Source organism: Cydia fagiglandana, chromosome 27 (genome assembly GCF_963556715.1).
Source record: "Cydia fagiglandana chromosome 27, ilCydFagi1.1, whole genome shotgun sequence".
NCBI lineage: Eukaryota > Metazoa > Arthropoda > Insecta > Lepidoptera > Tortricidae > Cydia > Cydia fagiglandana.
Genome location: NC_085958.1, coordinates 8,641,047 through 8,653,729, shown reverse-complemented (window position 1 = coordinate 8,653,729; position 12,683 = coordinate 8,641,047).

The following is a 12,683-nucleotide window of genomic DNA, read 5'->3' as shown; positions in this document are numbered from 1 at the left end:
ATGCAGCCTCATGTTCGACGAGATGTCATTAAAACCGCAGGTTTCTTATAATGCGCAGAAGGATAGAATGGAAGGCTTTGCTTGCAACCGTGACAAGGCGTTTGCGGACCACGCCTTAGTATTTATGGTAAAAGGAATCAAACATAATTTTAAGCAACCGATTGCCTACTATTTTACGACATGTTTGCAGAAAACGGAATTAAATAACATTATTGTGGATGTTATCAAACACGCACAAAAATCTGGTCTCATAATCGTGAATACTGTTTGTGATCAGAGCCAAGTAAATGTTGGAGCCATCAAGGAACTAGTAAATGACACCAAAAAAGAAAATAAACAGCTACAGAAGGAGTTACCATATGAACATTTTAAAATAAATGGCAAAAACATTATCCATATTTATGACACTCCCCATTTAATGAAGGGACTCAGGAATAATTTACTTTCCAAGGACATGCGCTATGTCACAAACGGGCAAGAGAAAATAGTGATGTGGCAACATTATGAAATGTTATATGCCGCCGACCGAACATATGGAGAACTACGGCTAGTGGACAAGTTGACCGAAGAGCATGTAAATCGACAAAAAATAAAAAAAATGCGAGTCAAATTAGCGACCCAATTATTTAGCCATAGCGTAGCTGTAGCCGCTGAACACCTATCGGCCAGTGGCGATCTGCCTCAGGAGTGTCGTCAATTAATTGACATTACTTTGATGCTCGACGACCTATTCGACAGCCTGAATGGAAATACCATAAGCATTCCTAACGGAAAAAAATACAAAGGATGCGTGAAGCGGAATTCGCCACATCATAAACTATGGCAAGACTGTAAAACAATTTTAAAGACAGTAACATTTATAAAAAAACAAGAAATGAGTGGGAATAAAATGCGAAAAATCGAACAGACCGTCCCATCTGTTATTAATTTTATTAAAACTATAGAAGGTGTAGAAAGAATATGGACAGTTTTGTCGGAAAAGTTCGGTTTTGACATTTTATTAACCCGACACTTAAATCAGGATCCCTTAGAAAACTTTTTCGGGAACATTCGCAGCTATGGGGCAAGAAACAACGCGCCTAATACTACGGCGTTTGAAGCGGCCTTTAAAGCGCTTTTATTAAACAATTATAACTCGCTCCATTCCAAAAATGCGAACTGCGAAGATGACTCAAATAAATGTCTACAAACACTAGATTTCTTTCTGAAAGAAAAACATGCAGACGCAGACGTTCCACCTGAAAAGGATGTAGAATGTAATGCTGAGGTTTTCTCATGTGACAATTTACAAGAATCCGATGCGGGTCAGCGGAATTATGTGTGTGGATGGGTACTGACTAAATGTCTTAAAAATGTTGTCAAAAGGTGTGAGACCTGCAGAGAAAGTCTAGTTGATGGACAAGACGCAGACAAAAAAAATGCATTCATTAAAGCAAAAGAATATAGCACGAGGCGATGGCTTTGCTACCCAAGCGAGGATTTTGTCAATTGTTTTCATGACATACAAAACATTACAATGTCATTTAAAAAAAAAAATGTGCCGAAGAATAACTTGAAAAAAGACATTACCGCAATAACTGATGTGTTGGTTAATTATCCTTTTAAATGTTTTATACATAAAGATAAACTGACCCAGTATTTCACAAACACTACAATAAATGTTTTACTGTACAGTTGGTGCAGATCAGTTAATCGCATATTATGTGGTAAAATAAATTATAATGATGATGAAGACGAAACTAAACGTGCAGCACAATCATATTACAACAGACATAAACATTACAAAAATAAAATATGTTAAATGGAGTTTGCACTGGTATAACGCATATTTTTAGGCTCTTCTTATTCTTATGGCGTAGTAAATTTTCTTATTAACATGTATTTTCTTGTGTGTGAATGCTTTTTCACCACACGCCTTCTTTTCTATTATTTACCAAAAATTGTACTTTTCTAGCGATCATGTGGAGTAAAACATGAATTACTCTCGGCAGCAAAGTTTGCTCGCTTCTCGTGACTCTGCAACGATCAAGATTCCACTTTTTAAATCTCTCTATACACTAGTAATTTTGGAATATTTCGCATGTTTTGATCTCGATATAAGCACGAGAGGTAAACAACAAGTTTGCTTCTTTACGAGTACACTTATTCTATTGTCTCTGTTACTATTTTCCCTACACTTATTGTATTACGCTATCAACAAAATGAAAGCAATAAACATATTTACTTTAATATTCTGTTCTTTTTTTTAAATTCCATTATTGATAACATTAATTAACGTTTTCCACATAATGTTAGGTCTACTTGGGCGGTTTACAAGTACATTTTTTGTTTGACTTCTTGTAAACAATTACAGTTATTTGTTACAAGAAACCAATCAAAAAATGGACTTTTAAACCGACCAAGTAGACCTAATATTATGTGGGACGAAAGTACACGTATGGATGCATATGTAGTTGTACACGCACACATACATACTTAGTTTCAGGGGAGAATCAGAGATGGCGCTTTCAAATGAGTTTCCATAAAATGCTTCAAGAGGGCTCTCTTTACCTATTATACTTACTTTACTCTTTGGTTTACAACGACAGTTTAAATTGTGACATTGACAACCACTCAAAAGTACGCAATCGTCTTATAAATATCTCTGGTTTCCTTGACTGATAAAAAGGTTTTATAGTTTCTTAACACGTTTCACAAAATTATTTTCGAATAATTGGAAACTGTCTAAACTAATACAAGTAGGTTGTGTTTGATAGACCAAATGAATTTGCAAAAATGAAATATCTACTAAGAATACATCAAGAATAAATAGGTACTTCTTAAATATCTAACTAACAAACCTTCTTGCGTGGTAGGAAATAGACAAAACGTCTGATGTTTGAAATTAAATTGTCATTGAACTTTACTTATCTAATGTCATATTCTTCAAATAAAAATACCGTTGTTAGATGCTCGTGGTTATTTAAATTTGTGGGACTGTGTAAAAGATATGGTGTACCAAACGGAATGTGAAACTGCGGACGAAATGAGACATTAAAGGCTAATTGCTGCTTTTGACAATCTGCGGAGGAAAAATGAGGAACATTATCAAATATCTACTACAAAACTCTTCTCTTTCTTCTTCAATGAAATGACATGTGGGCAATGTGCGCGGGCTCGGGTGCGGGCTGCGGCGTACATTATAAGACACGGAGGTACATTTGAAAACCGTATGTGAAGAGAAGATAGTGTTAAATATTGGCAAAAAGTACCTAATTATCTAAGGAAGTAATTAAATTGTTTGTAATATTTTTGCATTCATTTGATTTATTTGTCATTTATGCGTCATTCATACATCATTGCGATTCTGTCAACAATCGGAAAAAAGCGTAAAGTCCCGAGCTTTCCCGACGGAGATCCTTAACCTAGCCGTCATGTGCACATGCTATAGGGTTATCACCACAGTTAAAAAGTAGAAAATTTTGTATTTTTATTTTTTATTCAATTAACGATTCTTACCATTACCAATCTGCTCTGTATCACTTAAACGACCTAATACTTCCGGGAAGGATCGTCGTGCCTTTCCACCCTGTATATACAGTGGTACAACTAAACAAAATTAATAACTAGCTTAAATCTAAAATAGGCCCCTGAGGCATTGTACCAAGGATGCTGGCGGCATTTCCCCGCTGTATCGCAATACTGATACGTTGTGCGAGGTAGCCGCCAGCTCTTCGGTCACCAGTTACGTCAACCAGACGCTTCGCGATTTCTGCGAACAACTTAAGCGCGCTGGGACCCCATGGACCTAGAGTTTCAACTCCAAATGGTACAAAATGGTACTCTCTACCGAGGCTCTTATATTTGTTACGTTTTAGAATTTCGGCGCTTTCCGCCGCCCCGCCCGCTCTTACAGTAGTCCGTTGGAGGTGGGACGGTGCCAGCGTGTCTACACAGGTAGCATCCCACACCAGCATCCGTCCCAAGCTCCAAGGAACTAAAGACACCCCGTCGGGCCTCTTGCCATCATCTCTGATAATGCCAGTCGGCTCAAGAAGAGCAGGCACATTGCTCTTTCTTTACATATATTTCTCTACCTCCTAAGGCCCATCCATACAAATCAAAAATCCAAATTTGCCATTGAAATTTAAACCTATATAGTAAGAAATAGTGTTTATTTTGCGCTGTTGGAAAATTGAACGAAACAGACCAATAGCGACTCAGTTCCAATTGAATAGGAGTTAAACATTGTGTCAATTATTTGCCTTTATGTATAATGTTAATGATTAATTTTAATGTACTTACTAACATGTAGCTGTAATGATATCACGTTCCCTGTGCATGCATCATATGTGTAGAATTTTTTGTATCGTCTTGGGTCGTCCGACCACCGATTGAAAGCCACCGACGATTGTGACGAATGTAGAATGAGTGACGAAAGCAGAATAGGACTAATTTAAGAACTTGACGAAAAACGAATGGGACGACCCAAGACGATACCGCATTTTAGGGTACATATGATACGTGCATGCACCACTAATGATGCACGACCCCATATAAACTTAAAGCATTTCCAAAATTTACAGCACGTGTGAGCTAGGTCTTTTTTATATGCATGCACATACTGGCTGTGAACCTTTTGACAAAAACATGTTGCACGTGAGGACTCAATTTCTGGTTCCCAGGTACCGTAAAACGGGGTGAGTAGGTTTCGCGGGGAGAGGTGGTTTATGAATGGGGAGAGAAGGTTTGAGAGGGGGGTGAGAAGAAATTTTAAGGCTACTGCTACAAAAATAATGTATTCCAATTTAAAATGGAGTAATACGCATAATAAAAAAAAATCGATCCAACAAATTCCAAAATCACCTTAGTATGAAAAAAAAAAAGATTATTTCAGATTTTTTTTTACAATCCATATTTGTGAAAAACCCTCTCAGCCCAAATACGAGGCACTACGGGGTGAGGTGGGTTTTCCTCTTTATCGTCAAAGTTATGAAATTAAACTACCCAAAATAAAATACAAATTAAAATACAAACGTCCGAACCACTTATTATATACACCATTCAGTTTTCACATGTAAAAATAAAATTTTATCGAGGTTTTAAAGTCAAATTTCACCCAACTCACCCCATTTTACGGTACACAGGGAACGTGATATGATACTAACATTTTTTTTTATTTCATCGAACTGATGAGGTGCTATAAGTAGGACCTCGGGCCTTAGGAAGCTATGATAAAATGTGACGTTATCTATGAAAAGGGACCTTATTGTCGATGGAGCTTACGCCATTATTATTGATGCTCCGGTATAAACACAGTGCCGCGCGACGCTGTGCGGCGTAAGCGCCATCGACAATAAGGTCCCTTTTCATAGATAATGCCCCAAAATATAATAATTATAAATCTTACTCACTCAGCACAGCCCGCTTTTGTCTCAAAGCCAAGGCGCCCAGGAATGGGGCATCCGACTCGTTTTCAACTGAGTTGGAGATGAAGTAGTGTCCCGAGTTCTCCCGTCCGTCCACCCTCTGTCTATGTCGGAGCCAGACCCCTGAAACAGGCACTGTAGGTAAAAAAAGTTCCTGGCAAAAATTTCATTTTTGGTACACGCTTTTATCGCTAATTGTACTTTTCTTACGACAGACAACTAACTCATCGAGACAATTCTAAAAACCCCTAACACAATTAGGTTGCGTTGTTTCGTCACAGAGTTCCTATGACCTCCTGTCTCCATCATCAGATCAGAGATCAGCTCGATGGTACCATAATATTGCATTGTCATCCGATTTATACATGCATGCAAAATTACAGCTCAATCGGAAACCGGGAAGTGGATCAAATTTAACTTGCAAGATTTGATTACAGACAGACATACAGACAACGGTCTAACTAAATAAAAGCTTGTAAAAACAAACAACGGATTGCACTCCGGGAGTGCCGGCAAAAGTGAAAACTCAATGACATTGTAACAGTTTTTCTATCAAGGGGCCGATTTTTGAAATTCGACCGCTCGATTTCGTGTATTAAGAAGAGAAGGAATAGTCGAGTACGAAACCTCGACTTTTGAGATTTTTACGCGGTTTTTTACGCGATTTATTCGCTTGTCCTTTTTGCACTAGTTTTAGGAGCCGCTTCCGATAGCGAGACAGGTATATTTCCCTAAAATATTTAAAACTCAGCTCCCGTTTCATCTTAATAATATCAGAGATATATATAACTCCGTATAAGATAAATAAAGTCTAAGAAAAAAACGTGCCTCGGAAATCAAGAAAAAGTCTTTCTCGAATAGATGGCGCCATTATGGCGTTGATACATATCTGTGAAAGAACATGGGTCAGTATGGAACAATAAAAATTAAAAATCATTTATCCGTAAACACATTTTGATTAATTTATACATTTTCAATTTTATTTTAAGTTTTAATCGTGTGTCGATAAATGGCAGTAAATGTACCGTGACTACAAAATTTACTTTGGCAATAGCCCTCTATACTATCTATTCTCTTTGATAATATTTAATTATTATTTTTTATTTTTTTTATTGATAATGGGAAACAAACAGCGAAAAATAACACATATAGATAATTACAATTAAATATTACATAAGCCAAAACAGTTTCCACTAATTAATTAGCTCATTATGGTTGCTCCGACAAGACTTGTTTATACAATTCAATTCAATTTCATTCAAAAAATTAAAATATAAATGTGACATGCATTAATTTAATTTTGCAATAGTAAACTGTCAAAATCAGTATGGTATTAGTTTTTAATTACGAAATAGTACATGATAATTGTACTTACACTTACCTTTGTTGATTTTATTCGTTTCATAGCGCGGTCCGATTTCGTTGTTCGACAAAATAATGTCACCGGCCACGACACCTATCGATAAAACAAGAAGCCACATCACTAGTGGGTTTAATATCGAGACATTTTCGGCAACCATTAACGGATCAATGAAATACTTGAGTTTCGTAGTCAAGTGGGCTGAGAAATGAGCAGAAATTTTCGTTGCTTACTATGATTTGGGCGTTGTTTATAAACTTTGTTAGGGATGTGGTTGTGAATGATGTGTCGATATCGATAGTTTTCTTTTTGTTGTTTTGAGTTATGGAAAAAGGTGCATTAAAACGTATTGTATAGTAATTTGTGAAATCATTACATTCTGGGTTAGAATTGCGACCCTCACAGAAACGAACGCCATACTTTGCATTGGTAATCGCATGTGGCGGATTTGCCCTAAGGCACAGTAGGCCCGGGCCTAGGGCGGCAAGATATTTAGGGGCGGCAAAATATGACAAAAAATTTGCTGATGGTAACAAGAAATAACTCAAAATGTATTCAATATTATGGGTGCCTTGAAAGGGGCGGCTACAGGGCCTGGGGCCTAGGGCGGCAAAGACTCCAAATCCGCTACTGAATCGCATTGTATTAAATTTAAACCTATTCATTTGATCTCTAAACTAGTCATTAGGGGTCATCCATTAATTACATCATACGTTTAGGGGGAGGGAGGGGGTCAAGAAAATGTGACATATTGTGACATGGGGGAGGGGGGAGACACAAACTTTGTGACGTCACTTTAACTTCATCAGCAACCAAAAATTTATTTAAATTATTTAATTGTTGTACTTTTAAATAACAAGTTTTTAAAACGATAATCGTTTTTATTCGTTTAGTTTTCTTTCCTAAGCAGTTTTGGATTACAAAATTACTAATATTTCTATCGTCAAAAATATTTTGATAAAATATTAATAATACTTAGGTACCTACTTACTTAATCCTATTTGGCGATTTCGTAGAAAAATTGTGACGCCACACTAGGGGGGAGGGGTTTGCCAAATGTGACCAAGTGTGACAAGGAGGGGGGGAGGGGTCAAAAAACCTAGAAATTCGTGTGACGTAATTAATGGATGACCCCTTAAATGTTTTTTTTTTTCAAATAACTGGGTACTAGACTACTAGTTTAAAATATGACGTAAAATGTACTAGGTATTTTAGCTACACTTCGAAATAGATTTATCTTCGATGCCGATCAAAACAATATAAACCTGGTGCCTCTGTTCTCCTTGCACCATTTTTACATGTCTCTGTTTGGCCCGATAGTTGACTGGTAGAGAATGCCATTAGGCATTAAGTTCGCCATTTGTATATTATTTTTATGTTTTGTGCAATAAAGTTAAATAAATAAACACGTTAATTCATGATAACAACGTGAACATAAACAAACGCATTCGCAATATACGCATGTGGATTTGACACCAATGTCAAGCCCCGTTCATGTAGCGACTTGCATGGCTTCGCATCCGCATAAACTCCGCATGGATTTTTGCGGAGGCGGATCTGAAAGGCTGCGGAAGTTCCGCGGTCGCGAATGCGGATGCGAATGTCCGTAACAAGATAGGAACTGCGATCTCCACAGAAAAGAACGAACTGTTATCAGAAAAGTGGGTTAGGTTAATGCATTCCTTATAGAAAAATCTTCCTTCAAAATAACATTATGTGTGGAACTGTGGACCAATTATTCGACGTGAGAGGCTTAAGAAAGCGGATTTGGTATACCGCGGGCATAACATTATACAGAAAATGTTACATTTTCAAATGAGGCTATTGGGGAAATCAGAAATTATTTATTTGATATACAGTATGGGGATGTTAGGTACAATATATAGAATATACACGGTGATTTCGGGGTCGTGGAGCAAGAGAGCCAGACATCATACAGAATCCAAAGATGAGCCTAATGATGTTGTTAATTATTGTTTATCACCAATAATGATGATTATTTTCCAAATGACAAGTAGGAAAAAACATTTTTGCATACAATTTGGTGACCCTACTCAATGTGAACGCTTGTCGCTTTCCATACAGCGTATGTCAAAAGTCATAGGCCATAATTATTTAGTATAACATTAATTTTACTAGAAAAATAAGAATAATTAAAGTAATTATCTTTTAAGCAAATACTACCATTTGATAATGTGGATCATTTACAGAGTCAGAAAAAGTGGTTCTGGATCACGACCCAGAAATCACCCTGTATATTATTGGTTATTATTTCACGACAATAAAACGAATAATCTATCGATATCATCTATCGACAAACGCCGACACTATCGATACGCGCCCGTTTCCGTCGCGTGTTATTGTTTACGTAGTTGTAGGCATCTAATTTCGAATACATCGAATTTCTTTGTTTTTATCCGCCATAGTTAAGTGTTGATAGCATTTTGAGGGTTTTACCCGACTTTACAAAGGCAAGCTATGTTTTTTAGGGTTCCGTACCCAAAGGGTAAAACGGGACCCTATTACTAAGACTCCGCTGTCCGTCTGTCATCAGGCTGTATCTCACGAACCGTGATAGCTAGACAGTTGAAATTTGCACAGATGATGTATTTCTGTTGCCGCTATAACAACAAATACTAAAAACAGAATAAAATAAACAAACGTGATTTTTGACCGAAGTTAAGCAACGTCGGGCGTGGTCAGTACTTGGATGGGTGACCGTTTTTATTTTGCATTTATTTCCGTTTTTTTTTGCATTATGGTACGGAACCCTTCGTGCGCGAGTCCGACTCGCACTTGCCCGGTTTTTTAATGCCGTGAGATACAGCCTGGTGACAGACAGACGGACGGACGGACAGCGAAGTCTTAGTAATAGGGTCCCGTTTTACCCTTTGGGTACGGAACCCTAAAAAAATGATTTAAGATAAACATAATTTTGACGCGAATGTAGCAAATTTATAGTGTAATTTTCATCTTGAAATAAAAAAATCTAATATACTTAATCTAATGGTAAACCATAGGATACTTTCATAGACTAGGAATCCTCTAGACCGAGTTTAGAGCAATTATTTCATGCAACCGATGATGCCAAAAATGCGGGGGTGCGCGGGACGAGGTGAACGAAGTCCCGTGCCGTGATTGGTCCGTTCAAAGACACGGACGTCACACAGACACTTTTGACTCGAACATGGAGTAAAATTACCGTATGTGTGGCAGAGAGGGTAGCGCGACTATGCTAAATCTAGAGGATTTTTTGTCTGTGGATAACTTATACCGGGTGTGGCCTGTAACACAAGCAAATAATTATTACATAGACTGTTACTCCTCAAACGGTGACACTTTTGATCAACAACTTTTAAAAATTATGAAGTATTTAGACTCCCTACTTTTCATACAAAATAAATATTATCTTCAATGGACGCCATCGCCACGCCATATCATTGTGATTGACGTTGCTTGTCAGGCCTTAAACATAACAAAATTCACAATACATTGCGTCTTAGAATAAACTTTATATATAAATCAAACCACAAGTTATTCTTAAAAGTCGCTGAACAAATGTTGGTCAGTATGAGGAGTACAACCTACAGTAAATTTTTTTGCTCATATTACAGGCCACACCCGGTATAAGTTATATGTATAGGTACTATGCCGCAAACACAGAATATTTATTACGAATAAATATAACATTGATGCATCAAGGCGGCTTGTTTACTATTTCTGCTAAAGACGCCCCCTATACAGAGTTTTACGTAATATTCTCTATTGTTCTCTCATATTAAGTGGTTATGTAACTAACAGTAGTATAACAATACATTGCATTGTAATAAATTTAGTCATTGCCATTTGGGGTCATCCATTAATTACGTCACACGAATTTCTAGGTTTTTTTACCCCTCCCCCCCTCCTTGTCATATTTGGTCACATTTGGCAAACCCCTCCCCCCTAGTGTGACGTCACATTTTTTCTACGAAAGCGCCAAATCGAATTGAGTAAGTACCTAAGTATTATTAATATTTTATCAAAATATTTTTGACGATATAAATATTAGTCATTTTATAACCCAAAACTGCGAAAGAAAATGAAACGAATAAAAACGATTATCGTTTTAAAAACTTGTTATTTAAATGTATAGCGAATAAAATAATTTAAATAAATTTTCGATTACTGATGAAGTTAAAGTGACGTCACAAAGTTTTTGTCTCCCCCCTCCCCCATGTCACAATATGTCACATTTTCTTGACCCCCTCCCTCCCCCTAAACGTGTGATGTAATTAATGGATGACCCCTTTTTAACTATTGTCCACTCGTTTAATTTGGTTACCGTCATACTACAACTCAAGTAACCGATACTATACCTTATGCCATCGTATTAAAGTATAAATTGTACCTTATTAGGTACGTTGAGCGGATACACAAGTACCTAACCGATACTAAACCTTATACCATCGTATTACAGTTGAAATTGTACCTTATTTGGTACATCGAGCGAGAGTAGTTAGCGGTTGCGTTTGATCATCACTCATGATTGAAACGTGCGCGCGAGTGGATTGTATGGCAGAGTTTCAAATGGTTAGACATGTGTAGGTATTTCATTAAATATCAAATAACAGTTCATAATAAAACTATGCTATCAAAAACTGTGGGTCTTCTCCTTGGCGTTATCCCGGCATTTTGCCACGGCTCATGGGAGCCTGGGGTCTGCTTGACTACTAATCCCATGATTTGACGAAGGCACTAGTTTTTACAAAAGCGACTGCCATCTGACCTTCCAACCCAGAGGGGAAACTAAGGCCTTATTGGGATTAGTCCGGTTTCCTCACGATGTTTTCCTTCACCGAAAAGCGACTGGCAAATATCAAATGATATTTCGTACCTACATAAGTTCCTAAAAACTCATTGGTACGAGCCGGGGTTTGAACCCGCGACCTCCGGATGGAATGTCGCACGCTAGGCCACCATCGCTTCAAAAACTGTGGGTACAAATATATTTTTATATAAAAAATGAGTTTATGGTGAAATGACAAAACACGTCCCCATTCTTTATTCATGTTCTCCAACATATAACGAAACCAGTAATTAATTATCAATTTTTTTGAAAAAAGTTTTTCATAGAAATTAGAAGGTTTGGTCAATTTTCAGTACTTTGAAGGCCATTTTCTCCTAACAGGTTGAGTTTGGGCAGCTTAAAAAAAATACGTGTCCGTTATTTTAGACTACTCTATAACATATATCAAAATAAATCAAATCGGAGTCGGACAGTTGGGTACCCTTCCTTGTCAGACAAATTATCTTCTTCGTCAACCTACCGTTTTCCGGGCCTATAGCGCCAGGGTCCGCTTTCCTTGCTCAGTCTTGTGAGGTGGGACGTAAATACAAACTGCTTGCCTGCTTGTTTGCCTGGCGCGGCGCGCCGGCAGTGCAGCACAAGGCCCCACTGGCAGGGTCGCCATGTGAGGTGGGACGTAAATTTAAACAACTGCTTGCGTTTGCTTGAATATTGGTATGCGCCTCAAATGATACATGTGTATAGCCTTATATATTCTAACACTGTATATGTGTGGGTAAGGTGTAGCACACACTACAGTCTGTGAGTTTCTTCTCTTCCATGTCCGCTGCCACGACGTCCAGCCAGGCCTTTTTTAAATATTATGACCAATGAACATTGATTGAGTAATAATCCCTAATCTGAATAGGAACTTGCCTTCTTGAGCTTACCGTGGCCTTAATTAATGTAAAAATGTTCTATATTTATTTTTATTTTAGCACAATCGTTATTAGGGTTCCGTACCCAAAGGGTAAAAACGTGACCCTATTACTAAGACTCCACTGTCCGTCTGTCTGTCACCAGGCTGTATCTCACGAACCGTGATAGCTAGACAGTTGAAATTTTCACAGATGATGTATTTCTGTTG